At 41.0% G+C, this 14,762-nt stretch overlaps 1 protein-coding gene across 4 annotated transcripts in view; it reads right to left on the reverse strand.

Moving 5' to 3' along the window:
• LOC121951775 (uncharacterized protein CXorf38-like) overlaps positions 1 to 4,813 on the reverse strand; it is a 55,928-nt gene extending 51,115 nt beyond the window's left edge. For 3 of the 4 annotated variants that reach the window (XM_042498238.1, XM_042498240.1, XM_042498239.1), the window contains exon 1: positions 4,752 to 4,813. The gene's annotated coding sequence lies outside the window, so the exon portion shown is untranslated. The remainder of the gene's footprint in view (positions 1 to 4,751) is intronic. The other variant, XM_042498241.1, reaches the window with a different exon arrangement.
• Positions 4,814 to 14,762: the final 9,949 nt, after the last annotated feature.

A 14,762-nucleotide genomic window follows, 5' to 3' on the forward strand; every position in this document is an offset into this window, starting at 1 on the left:
GCAGAGCAACTCAACAAGCAATTTACCCAAAGACGAACAAGAAATTAGTATGAAGTTAAGAGAAAATTATCTGTAATTAGCCAAAAAAGAAAAGTGAGAGATCAAAAATATGGAAAAAAAATCTTTAAAAAGAAAATACATAAAAATAAAATAATAATAATAATTTTGTGTAACCTAATTTTAAATACATACTAAGCTAAGCGATGTGCTGCTGTGGACGGGAACACAGAAGAACACGCTTCAGCCACCTAAAAAAAGTCATCATCATCTTAAGCGTACACTATATTTGAATACCTGCTCTTTACCTTCCACAACAGCTGATGGAGGCAGCGGAAGAGCAGCAGCTCCGCAGTTCAGTGGAGCAACAGCATTACAGCGCCGCCTTACAGCGCCGCCTTACAGCGCAGTAAAGCGGTGAAAATATTCTAAACAAAGCACAGGTTAAACTTACACTGATATTTATATTTTGAGGTGGCTTAAAACTAATCCATAAAGGTGGAGTTTGCTCAGCGCCGTTTGAATATATATACCTGAGGCAGCGGTTTTCTACCCTGAAGTTACTGTAAATAAACAGCTGTGATTGTTATTCGGTCTTATAGACTCGGACCTACAGGGACCTTTATGCTCTTAAGTCGTGACCGGCAGCGTTTCAACCCGACGCCGTTTAGCGATGCATCATGTGGATGCAACAGGTTCTCAAATAATGACGACTGTCAGCGTATCGAGCGGACACAAGAGGTGGTTTTTATTCACGCCAAAAAGCACTGGTGCAGTGGCAGTATTTGACGACTTCAGAACGAGAAAGCTGAATGAAGCCAAAACAGATGCTGTAACTGAATCTTGGTTTATATTTAATCAGCGCTGCTTGGTTTTACCGTTTGATCTCAGTTTGGTCTGAGTTTGACAGAGAGAGACAGAAAGAGACGGGCGGCTTGTGTCGTCTGCACAAATGAAACTCGTCCTTTTGAAGTCAATATTTATGCGATTATTAAGTATATAACAAAAGGAAGGCTGAAATAAAATATAGATGCAGAACTAGAAAAAAAGACCACATTGCAGTCATTTATGTACAGTCTCTTTGTCAAACTGGTATGAACGTTTTGCTTTTGTAAATATTCGAAGACTCAAATGACACAACTCAGGAGCGACATTTAAAGCTCCATTTGCCGCTGACTAAACTTTGATTAAAACCTCACAACTCCACGCTCTAAAATTTGGTGTCAATCCATCAAGTGTCTCTTGTTTGCACGTTTCCCCACATAAAGTGCAAATTCAAAGTGCGCTGGCAACAAACAGCGTGCGAGGACTTTGACACACCAGATCAGAGGAAACCACAGCTGCGCTCCCTCACACGGATGTGCCTACTCATGAGCTGTCACGCTGCGGGAAGGTCTCGGGTGGTTCACTTCTGTGGCGTCTCATCCGGGGCAGAGCGCGACTCATCGAGGAGATCTGAGGGATGATTTCGTCCTTTAGTAGATAGCCTACTTTGGTGCGCGGATTGTCTTTGCAGCTTCGCCTCATTAGCCCTCTCACGGCCTGCACGAACAATCGAGGCTGCTGAAATATTGATTAGCTCCATAGTGGGCAGAGTGTTTTTTGGTGTGCGGCGTTTTGGATGCATATAGACTGTTTGTCGAGTATTTGTCTTCGGTGGTTGTTTACTCCTGAGGGAAAACAATGCCTTCCCTTCAAAGGGGGGCCTTTCTAGGGTTTTAGGGGGGGGTTTATCCCGGACCACTGTAGTACAACTGCTATCATTAAAAATGTATCGACTAGAGTTGTAAAAATAGTCTGTTTTTGTGTTAAAAGTAGCAGAATCTAACTAATTACATCTAGTCAAGTGTGCACATGGACAAATTATCAGATCCAGAGCTTTTGAATCGTTATTAGGGACTGTTTGTTTATTTATGAGAGGGAAGTGGCGTGGTGCAAAAAGGGGAAAGGCAAGTCAAATAACTATAAAAGCACTGAGGAGGGACTTCTGTTTTATATTTTGGCTTAGGGGACAGGTACACCCACTTTAAATGGCTGTTTTTGGGCTTTAAATGGCATGTTTTGTGTTATTTTTTAACTTTAGGTGATTTATTATTTTTAAAAATTTGTGGAAATTTTAAAAACATGTTTGCTTTTTTAAATTTATTTATATACTATTTTGGGCCTTTTTTCGTCTTTTAAAACAGTGATTTTTTTTCCCTTTAAACTTTTGGTTAATTCTAAGGATGTGATTTTTTCAACTTTTTCTATGAAAAAATTTTTGGTGATTTTTTTTGTCTATGAAAACTTTTGGTATTTTTGTTTTCTTACAAAATTGTGGTGTTTTTTTTTTTTAAATCTTAAATTTCTCAACTTTTTTTTTTTTTTTTTTTTTTTGCAATTTTGTTCCGCCAAAAATTTTTGGTGAAAGTTTTTTGAAAGACAAAAAAATCTCTGTCCGTCTCTCTTTCTCTCTCTATAAATATATATGTGTGTGTGTGTGTGTGTGTGTGTATTTGCATATATTGCAGAGATGACACACTGGTTGTGTGCATGCATGCAGCCTGCCTCCTGTTTGTGTGTGTGTGTGTGTGTGTGTGTGTGTGTGTGTGTGTGTGTGTGTGTGTGTGTGTGTGTGGTGTCCCCTCGTATTTTGTGTTGCTTTATATGAGGATGTGCTATAACGTTCAAAGAGAATTATATAGTATTGTTTATTGGGGGTGACTCCATAAACAGGGGAGCTTTAATGCTCTGTGAGAGAGGAACCGCACCGCCGAGTTTACTGCCAGCTGGACTTGTGTTACCTGTACAATCCTCTTTAGTCACATTAATATAGCCCCGCGCCATGCTCTAAAAGCACTGCGGGGACTTGAAACAGCACAAAAAAATAGAGAAATGGAGAGAGAAATGGGAAAAGGTAAGATGGAAGAGGAGTGGGAGAGGAGATAAGAGAGAGGAATTACAAAGTAAGTGAGAGTGGGAGTTCTGTTGCCTATCAAGTTTAAGAAGCGTTTCCACCTTGGCTGCTAATGCACTCGGTGATTGTCTTGTGTGACTCATAGAGTCTATAAAGTAGGTTAGTGGGTTATTGCTTAAAGTTAAAGAGCTAATAAGCCTTAAAATGTTTTTTCTACGTGAAGGGGAGTAAAGAAGTCTGTCGCAAAGTTTGTCTGTGATGATGAAATGTGTCATTAAAAATAAAAAACGCTATAAGCCCACACAGCACAAACATAACTTATTTGTTTGTTTGACTGCAGATGGAAATCTTTGATCTCATCGGGAGCATTTTATGTGTCTGATCAGAATAAAGAAGGCGTTTGAGCAGAGTGCTGCCTCGTGTTTTGACAAATGTAGCAGGTCGCAGCCTTTTCAAACGCAGGATCTGACACCAGAGCAGTGATTCAGTAAAAAGTGAAAGACGGCAGAAGAAAATATTGGAACTGTATGTTTCTGCAAATAACTGTTACATTTGTACATTTCATAGGTATCATGTCAATGTTTCAAAAGTGACATGATGTATGACCCGACTTTGTCACAGGAGAACGAGGGGATGACGTGTGTTATTGCTTTGTTTCCAGCAACATTCAGACCCCAAATGTGGGTGTTTTTTTAGGGACTCATGGCTGCTTTTCGTGCAGCTTTAGCGTTTTTGTTTTTTTTAAGTATTTGGCCTTCCTGCATACAGCACTATCACATACATTGCTGAGTTGTTTCTGTGATTTGTCAACAACATTTAGGTAAGAATAGCAGTTACTTTTCACCAAGACGTCGCTGCCCCCCCCCCCCCCCCCCCCCCCCCCCCCCCCCCCCCCCCCGATAACTGCAAAAGTAACATATTCATGGTTTGCAGAAATGTACAATACTTTTTCTGGTGATTGTGTTTGGATACAACATGAAACACGTATACTGGTATCATGTATCCAAAGTTAAAGCACACGTGTTTACAGCTGGTATTAGCATGTGTGATCTGATCACAAGTAGACGCTGCTAAATACAAAAAACGACCACAAGGACGTGCTTTGATGAGATCACTCAAACCACTTGCTGAGGTGGTCTAAAATGCATTTGATGACATATTTCCTGTGGTGTAAAAACTACTGAGTCCTGATGCGTCCCCATTAAAGCATACGCCATTAAAACGTTTCATCTTAACTTGTCAAGTTTCGCTGCTTTGTCAGTGGACTTAAACGTCTACATATGACGTGCGAGGTCTCGGCCTCTTGTTGATGTTCTGGGATGCTTCGTCACCTTTTAGATGCAATATCTCTCTTTAGATGCATACAGTCTTTTTCAAAATAAACTTACAACATCGTTAAAACACCTTGTATTTACATGTATTTCCTTGTGCAATAATAAATAAGTAGTAGGTTTTAGAAAAAAACATCATGTTTTAGCTCAAAATTTACACGGGAAGCAAACAGCGGGCTCCTGGGTGAAAGTCCAGGGTTTGTTGGACCCATCCGTTGCATTAATATTATTGTTATTATATTATTTTTTTCAAGCTCTCAATGTTACACCGTTACTGCAGTATTTCTAGCTGATGTCATCCTCTTTGTGTTATTGTCAGATGCCAAAATCACTGATAAGACGACGGTTCTGACAATTTGGTAATGTGAACGGACTGAGGTCATCAGTGCAGGCAACGTATCCTCAAACAACAGTTTGTATATGCATGAACACCCAACGAATGACGTAACATCCTGCGTGTAAAGTTACATCATCAATGTAAAGTTATGGAGGTTCGGTTTAGGAAACGAAACACGGTGAAGACGTACCTTAAAATGCAGTTCTGAACACCGATCTCCGAAGTCCTGTGTTTTGTGACCATCCAGCGCCCCAAACTGGCTCCTAACTGGACTGCTTGGCACCACTTTTTTCTATGGCTGCAGGAAAACATGCGATAACATTGTTGAATATTGTGATACGATATGACTCATGATAACTATACAAATATTGAACTATACGGTTTTATCGTCTTTCTGCTTTAGCTTTGCATTGCTCACATAAACCTCAGACAACGAAAAGCCTAAACACACAAAATATAAAAACCTAATATTATACAGTTTTTGGCTTTCACTTGATGACTATAGTCGTCAAAAAATTGTTAATTGTTTCCAAGTCGCCGTGTTAGCTTTTTTTTTAAATAAAAGGCAAAAGACACAACACTGACATTAATAAACACCAACATGACATAAGAACAATGAAAACAGGTTGGTTCACGAAAGTGTTGAGGATGATTTGATGTTGGCAGGATGAGTGTGTGTGTTGTGTGTGCATGTGCACGTGTGAAATGCAAAGAGAGGAATGTGTAAAGAACACCGATAAAAGGTGAAATTAATAAAATAACCCTGTGAAAAATGTTCGGGTCAAAAGGTTAGACACATGTTGCGAGGCTGTTTTTTTTTTGTTTTGTTTTTTTCATTTAAAAATTCTTGGCTTTTTTTGTAATTGACATTTTTTGACATATTTTTTTCTTTGAATTTTTTGGTGTGATTTTTTAAATATTTTTTTGTTTGTTTTTAGGGTTTTTTGGACCAGAACATGTTTGAATGTCTGTCTCAAATGTGAGGAAAAATAATTTTAATGTAAGATGCCAAGATTTCAAATGTAACAGCTGGAGAACTTTAACCACATTTTTACACTTGGTTTCCCAAATATCCGGGAACCATGAATGTCTGTACAAAATGCGATGGCAGATCCTCCACCAGTTTTTGAGATGCGTGACTAAAAGAAACAGTCTAAACACACAACTTGTCAGTGACGGCCTCTCACTCGTCAGCTCTAAATAAACTGCGTGTGATGGATCTGATCTGTCTGTGGAGCAGCTGTTAGGACGTGTTACTTTAATACTCTTACATAAACACTGATCTGATGCTCACATCTCTGCTGAATATTCAGTTTTCATGCAGCGATGCAGCGTGTTACGCCTGTGTCTACAAGATTACTAATTTCTCATCACTGGGCTGTTAAGTGAGCCATTTGGTCGGGACAAGTCCTCCCTATAGATCCCTGTGAGCCTCAGACAATGTCCCATTGATTGATGAATGATCACAGGCTCTTGCGGCCACCAGCCCGCTCTCGGCTGCGTCAGCTTCACAGCTCATCTGCATGCCGGAGCCTGTTTTTTTTTTAACACATGCGAGTGGAGAGAAGAAGGGGAGACATAACTTCACATGAGTGATATGCACACGCCTGCCATCCCCTCCCTCCATGCTTCTCTTAACTCATCCACCCCCATCTGTTCATCCAAAGCACGGCACAATCTGGCGCAAACATCAGGTGCGCACACAGCCCCCCTCGAGCCGCTCACGCACTAACTTTTAGATTCAAAATAAGAAATTAGAGTCGGGGGTGTTTCTAGGATTTGAGGACATTGAGGGCTTAGCCTGGACCTCTGAAGGAGGATTCCTCCATTCTGATGAACAAACTCTGTTTTATGTTCTTTTTATGCATATTTATATCTGAAAACACTTTTTAAAAAAGACAACAAAAAAAAAAACAACATATTTTCTTAAAAAATTACTGGTGAGTTTTTTTTGTTTGTTAAAAACATTTGTTATATTTGTTTTCCTGCAAAAAATTTAGGTGATTTTTTGACTTTTGGCTTTATTTTTTTTTGTGATCTTTTTCTTCAAAAATCTTGGTGTTTTTTTCCATTAAAACTTTTTGAGGGATTTTTTGTATTTGGTATTTTTTTTTCTTCTTTAAACTTTTTTTTCATTTATTTTTCTCTGGATGATTTTTTTTTGTTTTTTTTTTGGGGGGGGGGGGGGGGGGGGGGGTTCTTTTGGTCACTTTTCTTTTTTCTTTCTTTCAAAGTTTTAGGTGCATGTCTTCCAAACCTGCTGGGCTGTCAAAAATAAAAATTGCCAAAACTACTAAAACTACGCCATTAATGTAGCCAGAAACTGTAAAAGAGTTTTGTGATGGTATAGATACACTCATGTTTAGATTCGGGGCTTTTGTGACTCCTCTTTGGCGCTAATAACACACCACAGAGCAGACACAAGCCTCTCATTCTTCCACTGAGGCCGGGGCCAAACTTGGTAACGTGTAACTCCTCCATATATCGTCCCTTTATTGAGGCCCGATGTGTGAATCTTTGTGTGCGCTCCTCCTGACCTCCCTGACTCGCGCTCCGGTGATGGAAACAGCTCCGGACAAAAGCGGATGAGACTGAAAAGCGGTGAAAGGAAGAATGAGAGGGGAGGTGGGAGGAGATCGGAGAGAAAAACGATCCTGCGAGCTTTTAAATCATCATTGGAAACTCATTAGAAAGCTGGCGGGGCCGGGCGGAGCCGGCCGCACAGATTGCGCGCTCCCGACCACAATGCCGGTAATGAAGTGGAAGCTCGGAGGGAGTGTCCCAGCACAGATTTCTTTACACTGGTTACTTCAGCGGCCCTAAAGTTTCCCCACAATCTGTGTGAGGGTGTGTAAAAAAGGTGCATTCATGAGATGTTAACCGCTTTGTTTATCGCGAGGAATTTATTCAAAGTGTTGCAGCTATCAGCGACAGATGGGCTGGAGGGTGATGGATCGGAGCACAAGTTAACTAAAGGGAAAAGAGATGGAGAAAAGAGGATAAATGTTTAATGTAACTGGACGTTATCAATCTGGTGGCGTCATGGTGCCAGTCTGCGCCTGCTGCCCCGTGCACATCTCTCTGCCTGTTGCGCCAAAACATGCGCACTATGGTCCCCTGCTGCGCAATCAAAATGCAAAGTACCGCATGTCTATTTATCCAGGCATTACGTCGTTTTACTTAAAGCAAGCATTTTTACACTGCAGTTTGGTGCATTATGTATTTTTGTCTTCTCCATTTCTTTATTGTGCAAAACTTCATGCACCTTTCAGGCACTTTATTCACCCCGAAAACCCTTTTATATTTTTTGAAAAAAATATGAAATTATGAAAAATGTGAGACAGGGTGGGACATACAACTTTAAATGGCTGTGTTATGTATTTATTGTTACCACCAAACACATTTTGGATGATTTTTAAAAGACTGATGGCATTTTTTGTCTTTTTGGCGCTTCTGTTTTCTTCCTGATTCCTGATGATTTTTAAAAAAAATGTCTTTTTGGCAATTTTTTTCCTTAAGATTTGTTGACTGGCAGATGCTGTTATGTCAACTGTCACGCCTCTTTTGCTTATGTGATGCCTGCATGCTGTCTAAAATCCAAAAATCGAGCTGCGTGATGCTGCCATTGTTTGGTTCTTGGAAAAGTGATACAAATAAAGGACATCGGCAGCTTAATAGCGTGGTCTCTGTGTAAAATGACTTTCTGCTTCAAAGAAATAACATTTTCTGCACAGTTCATGTAGACATTGGCGGAGACACCAGCGGAGAATGATAGCGAAATGGACATTCGGAGATACGGCGGAGACCGGCATAGCGGACATTTGAAGACACTGGCGGAGCAGACATTCAGAGACACTGGCAGAGAATGAGAGCAGACATCAACGGAGACACCACGGAGAATGAGAGCACACATTTCTGGGAGTTTAGGATTTTAAGGACATTTCTTGAATTTTAGGACATTTCTTGGATTTAAAGGGCATTTCTACGATTTTAGGACATGTCGAGGAATTTGGGACGTTTCTCTGACTTTAGGAAGTCTCCAGGATTTTAGGACATCTCTCAGGGTTTAGGACATTTTGCGGGTTTTAGGAAGTTTCTATGATTTTAGGACATTTCTAGGACGTTTCTGGGATTTCAGGATATTAGGGACTTGGTACCTCTGTTGGGGGGGGGGGGGGGGGGGGGGTCCTCCTCTTTTCTTTTGATAAACAAGCTTTATTTTGATGTTGTTTTATCCACTCTGGCACCTTATGCATACTAAAAAATACAAAATCACCTTTTGGGGATGTAGAATATTGTTGGGGGGCCACACTGCACCCCATCAGGGGCCAGATTTGGCCCACCGGCTATAAACTGAGTATCACTGATATTGAGAATCTTCTGGAATAATTTATAAGAAATAACATTTTCTGCACAGCTCAAGCGGACATTTCACTGAAATGACCTTAAAATGAGTGCCAGCCTCAGGGTCTCAGCTAACAGCCTTTATTATTTTCTAAAGGCTGCACAAAGGAGACTAATTAACCTGCACACCACTTTATCATGCGTTCAATTTTTGACGAGTTGCAGAAAAATGCAGGTTGAATGGGCAGCTGATTCAGGGACATTTCATCCATTTTAGAACATCTCCAAGATTTTAGGACATTTCTGAAATTTCAGAATGTTTCTTGGATTTTCTGACATTTCTGGGATTTTAGGAGATTTCTTGGATTTGAGGGCTTTTCTATGATTTTAGGGCAATGGGACATCTCCAGGATTTAAGGACATTTCTCAGATTTTAGGACATTTTTAGGATTTCAGGATGTTAGGGGCTTAGGATCTCTGTGGGGGGGTGGGGGTCCTCCTCTTTTCTTTTGATAAACAAGCTCTATTTCGATGCTGTTTTATACACTCTGGCACATTATTCATACTAAAAATACAAAGACGATTCCCAGAATTAGTGACTTTATTCTTTTTTAGGAATTAGAAAATGGTTGGGGGGGCACCTGGTATACTATTAAGTTTATTATCAGTGATAGAGACACTTCTAGCGAAGAAATAGGGTATTTTTTATATAACTTTCAACTCATAAGAAATAACATTTTCTGCACAGCTCAAGTGGACATTTCACTGAAATGACCTTAAAATGAGTGCCAGCCTCAGGGTCTCAGCTAACAGCCTTTATTATTTTCTAAAGGCTGCACAAAGGAGACTAATTAACTGCACACCACTTTATCATGCGTTCAATTTTCGACGAGAGTTGCGGAATAATACAGGTTGAATGGTCGCATCAGCCCTGCCAATGAAGTGTGATCCTCACTTAAAGACCTCCATCCAGGGGCCGTCACACGAGTTCCTCAAGTGTTGCTCTCTGCAGCTGAGGGCCGCATTCATTCCTAATCATTTCCATCAACAGTGTGGAGGATGAGGCCATTAGGGGGACAGGCCCCGGAGTGCTGTGCTCCGGTGGAGAGGCGATAATTGGATAATTAGTGCGGGGAACCAATTAGGACTCTGTGCTTGTGATGGCACGCGAGTTAAGCAAAGGTTGGCTGAGAGGGGGAGGGGGGGGTCCTGATCGATTATCTTAGACACCCCCCTCTCCTCCTCACCCTCCTTTTCTCACCCTCCTGCTCTCCCTCTCCCTCCACCGCTTATCTGCTGGACAAAAGACACCAAATCGCCTATTTCCATCTCAATGAGTTAAGCCCCAACGAGAGGCAGACCAGCCTCAGACCCCAAAATACCCGGCGATCACTAGAGCAAATGGGAGCACAATGCGGGAGAAAAGAAAGAAAAGGAGGAGAGGGAGGGGGAGGAGGGGGGATCCTCTAAAGATATATTTATATACCTTAAAGAAAATGCTAATATGTTCTGTGAAGAATAGAGGGGATTTTGGAGACTCTCTCTAATTCTGCTATTGTTGAACTCGCGTGCAGACGGGCGAGATCGACACGGTGGTCACGTGAGAGAATTATTTTTTTTAGGTGTGTGTGTCCTTCAAATGACAGCTTTGATTTAAGGGGGGGTGCAAAAGCCCGTCAAACATCGCAAGGGAAGGAAAAAGTCTGTCTAGTGCACGCGCACACGCACGTGCAAGGGAGTTTAATCCGCGAGGCGAGACTCAACATATAGTGTAATTCGCTTTTGATTGCTGTGTCTCTGAGTGTGTGTGAGAGAATGCAGAGTCCTGTGTGCTCTAAACATAAAGAAAACAGAATAAACAGGACGGTTCTCACAGAGAGCTCTGTGTCTGCAGCTGCCACACAAAAGAGCTGACAGAGACATCCTCTGGATCAGCTGACACAAATTCATCACCATCTTTAGATTATCGCTGATACTATTGCTGCTGCTTTGTAACTTAAATAATTTACTAATACTTTATAACAGACATACTCAACTTTTGGAAAAATCTGGTCCAGAATTAGGGTGCTGGGTGGCCGCCTACCATTTTCTTAAATTCTTTTTGTACTTTTAGTATACATAAAGTGCCAGATTGCATAAAACAGCATCAAAATAGAGCGTTAATTTAAAGAAAAAAATGGAGGATCCCCCACACCCCCCGACAGAGGAAGCCCCTAATGTCCTAAAATCCTAGAAATGTCCAAAAGTCTTGGAAATATTCTAATTTTTCTAAAAATGTCCTGAAATGCCTGAAAATGTGCAAAAATCCCAAATAAAAATTCCCCGTAATCTTAGAAAAGCCCCCTAAAATCCTAGAACTGTCCAAAAATCCTAGAAATATCCAAAAATCATTGAAACATGCTACAATCATAGAAATGTCCTGAAACCCTAAAAATGCCAGACACGCCCTAAAACCCTAGAAACATCTTAAAATCTGAAAAATGTCATGTAATCTCAGAAACATTCAAAAACCTTTGAAACGCTCTAAAATCCTAAAAATGTCCTGAAATCCTGTAGAGCCGTCTCACCACACTGAAGTTAGTTTTATGTTGGATATTCGACAGACATTCAGTCCAGACACATCAATATAATTTCACCTGATGTCAAAAGCAGGAGGACAGTAAACTCGTCTCCCAGCTGTTACATTTGGAAGTACGAGGTACAAAGAATAGACCCACATGTGCGTCTGCATGACCAGAGCGGTCTGCGGCGGTTCAATGCAGAACGTATGTGTGATCGAGACAGTGATAAACCAGCAGCTCCTATTCTGTGAGTTAAAATGACCGTTTTGTCAGTGGAGTCTGGTGACTTTGAAGAGAGCAAAGATGGGGAACTGCAACATGTTTTCATCCCAAGTCGTCAAATGTTGCTGCTTTGCTGCTTATTATCCTTCTGCATCTGCTGTTTACATGCTGAGATGCCGCTACAGTGATGTCAACAAATGCACATGGTGGTATGACGCTGCACGCGGTTGTGTTTAGGCAACAAAGGCAGATGGCAACCAACACCGGGGCGTCAACAAACGCACACGCTAGCACGGATTAGGCAAAAGAGGCACATGATGCCGTGCAGGAGAATATCAGGCAGATGCATCAGGCTCCATCCGTCTGCGTTCTCATCTGATGCCACCTGTGCGTTCGTCACGCTGCTGCGCGGCAGGTCCGGCCCTCCGCCAACGTATATAATAACACCACAGATGGTTCTGTCCGGCTGCATTCTCAGAGACGACATCTAGCGGTGGACGTGAAAGATGGCCTTTGGCTTCAGATCTCACTCCAAAAGCACATTTAGGTAAAGCGTTGAAAATACTCCCAATATAGAACACACTTAAACTATTACAGTTTTGTTTGGTTTTTTTTGATTGGGACTTTTTTAGGTGGCTAAAATTTGTTTTAGTACTGCCCCATCCACAGTAGCACGTTGCTTAGCTTCTGCTGCTTCTCCAAACTGGAGGCTCGCAGACTGACATTTGCTTAAGATTGACTATAGATAAATATCTCATACAACGCTTATGTCACTGTTACTGCAAAGAAGCGCTGAATGTAAATGTAGGAGAAAAAATGACCCTCCCTGCCTCTAATGGGTCACAATAACAGATCTATAACTATATCAATAACTACATCCATGTGTAATTTTGTATGTATGCTTTTTTTTTTGGGGGGGGGGGGGTCTTATTTTTTAATATTTTCTGTTTTATTTTTATTTTCTTCCCCTTTTTTTTTTTTTTTTTACAATTTTGAGTTTTGGGTGGTGTTTTTTTAAATAATCCTGACATTTTTAAAAGTTTTTTAAAAATATTATTTTTTAAATTTGTTTCATGCCTTTACCGTTTTTTTTTTTCTTTTCTTTTTTTTTTTTTTTTTTTTTTTTACAATTTTGACTTTTGGGGTTGTTTAGTTTGAGGTTTTTTGTTGGTTTGTTTTTTCCTGCATTTTGCACCTTTAATACTGTAAGTGCTTTTTCCCCCTGAATATCCCATTAATTAATCACAGACTGATGTCTCCTTATCTTCAAGGACAGCCCTGACTGTGTCTAACTATGCAAGCTGCCTGACGAGATGTTGTCCATTCAGGTGTCTCCCGTTTGACTTTCTGTGTGTGTGTGTGTGTGTGTGTGTGTGTGTGTGTGTTTGTGTGTTTGTGTGTGTGTGTGTGTGTGTGGGTGTGTGTGTGTGTGTGTGTGTGTGTGTGTAAGTGTGTGTGTGTGTGTGTGTGTGTGTGTGTGTGTGTGTGTGTGTGTGTGTGTGTGTGTGAGGGGGTGAGTAAGGAAGAGAGGGAAAGACAGTCCAATGGGAAGAAAGAGAAATCTCTTTAAGAGCCGTGACGGGGCCCCGGCCGCTCCCTAAATGTATTTTAATAGGAGGGACCCCGATGTCCAGGGCAATTCTTCTCCCATCTCTCTGTAATGAAAGGTGGCCGGGGCCCGGGGCAGGTCTGGGGGAGGAAGGGGGGACGCGGTACAAAGGCTGCATGTGGCTTTGCCTCATTATGCTGCAGTTAGACGGAGGGCTGCGGGGGTTAGGGTCCCCACAGACCGGCTCAGGGGCCACAATACCGGCGTGGACGGCTGCAAAGGGAGACCCTGCCATGCCATTATCCCGCCGCTACTAACGAGGGCTTCATACGCCTTTGATATAATCTCACTATTGAAATCCTGATAAATCCCCCCTGCGTTTACAGCCAAATCCCATTTGTAACGGGTTCGTAGAAGAGTGCGTGCGTGCGTGACCGCCTATGTGTGTGTGTGTGTGTGTGTGTGTGTGTGTGTGTGTGTGTGTAAGTGTGTGTCGACTTCACCTGCGCCTCTCTGTTCAGGCAGGCGAGGCCAAGGAGAGTCGCATGTTAAACCGGGGCCGTTACACCGGCTTTAATTAAAAAATCCCCCCCTCGCTCTCTCGCGCGCGCTCTCTCTCGTGCGCACACAAGACATCGCGTGAGCCAATCTGAGCTGAATTAGAATAAAAATCAATGTTTAAGTGGATATAGTCCTCCTCGAGCCTCAGATATGATCTGATAGGCAAACAATTACTGGATTACAACACACTGGGGGGATGAATAATAGAAGACAGAGCAAATTTATGGAATTTATTAATGAGAATAAAATGAGCAATAAAACGATGCTATTACCACCAGTTACACCACATTCTTTGAATCCCCGGCACAGCTATTATTCGGGATGTTAAGCTGTCTCAGCATTATGGACAGTGGTGGAATAAATGTGCATTTACTCAAGTACACATTCGAGGTACTTGTACTTTACTTGAGTATTTTCTTTTTATGTCACTTTATACTTTTACTACAATACATTCCAGAGGGAAATATTGTACTCTTTACTTCACTACATTTATCTGAACGCTGTAGTTACTTCACAGATCAGGATTTTTGCATTCAGAGCTTATAATTTGATGTTTTGTTATAACTTACATTACCCGTTTTCAGTACAGCTGTAATGACAAGCTAATGAATTAATCAGTAAATTCACAGAAAATTGCCAAGTATTTTGATACATTTTTTTTTGGGGGGGGGGGGGGGGGGTACTTTTTAAAAAAAATAGTTGGGGTGCTTTTTATATAATTTTCTAATGTATTTATTTACTTTTTAATACGTAGAATTTTTTAAAGGAAAGTATTTTTAATATTTTTGAGGTTTTATTTTCTTCTTTTTTTTTAAAAAATCATTTTTATTTTTGGGGTGTGTCCTTTTCCCCATTTTAAAATTTTGAGTTGTTTTTTCCCCCCCTTTTCTTATTTTTACATTTCTATTTTTTTTGTTTGTTTTTTTATATTATATTTTATTTTGTAGGGTGTTTATTTTTCCTG

Source organism: Plectropomus leopardus, chromosome 12, assembly GCF_008729295.1.
Source record: "Plectropomus leopardus isolate mb chromosome 12, YSFRI_Pleo_2.0, whole genome shotgun sequence".
Taxonomy (NCBI): domain Eukaryota; kingdom Metazoa; phylum Chordata; class Actinopteri; order Perciformes; family Serranidae; genus Plectropomus; species Plectropomus leopardus.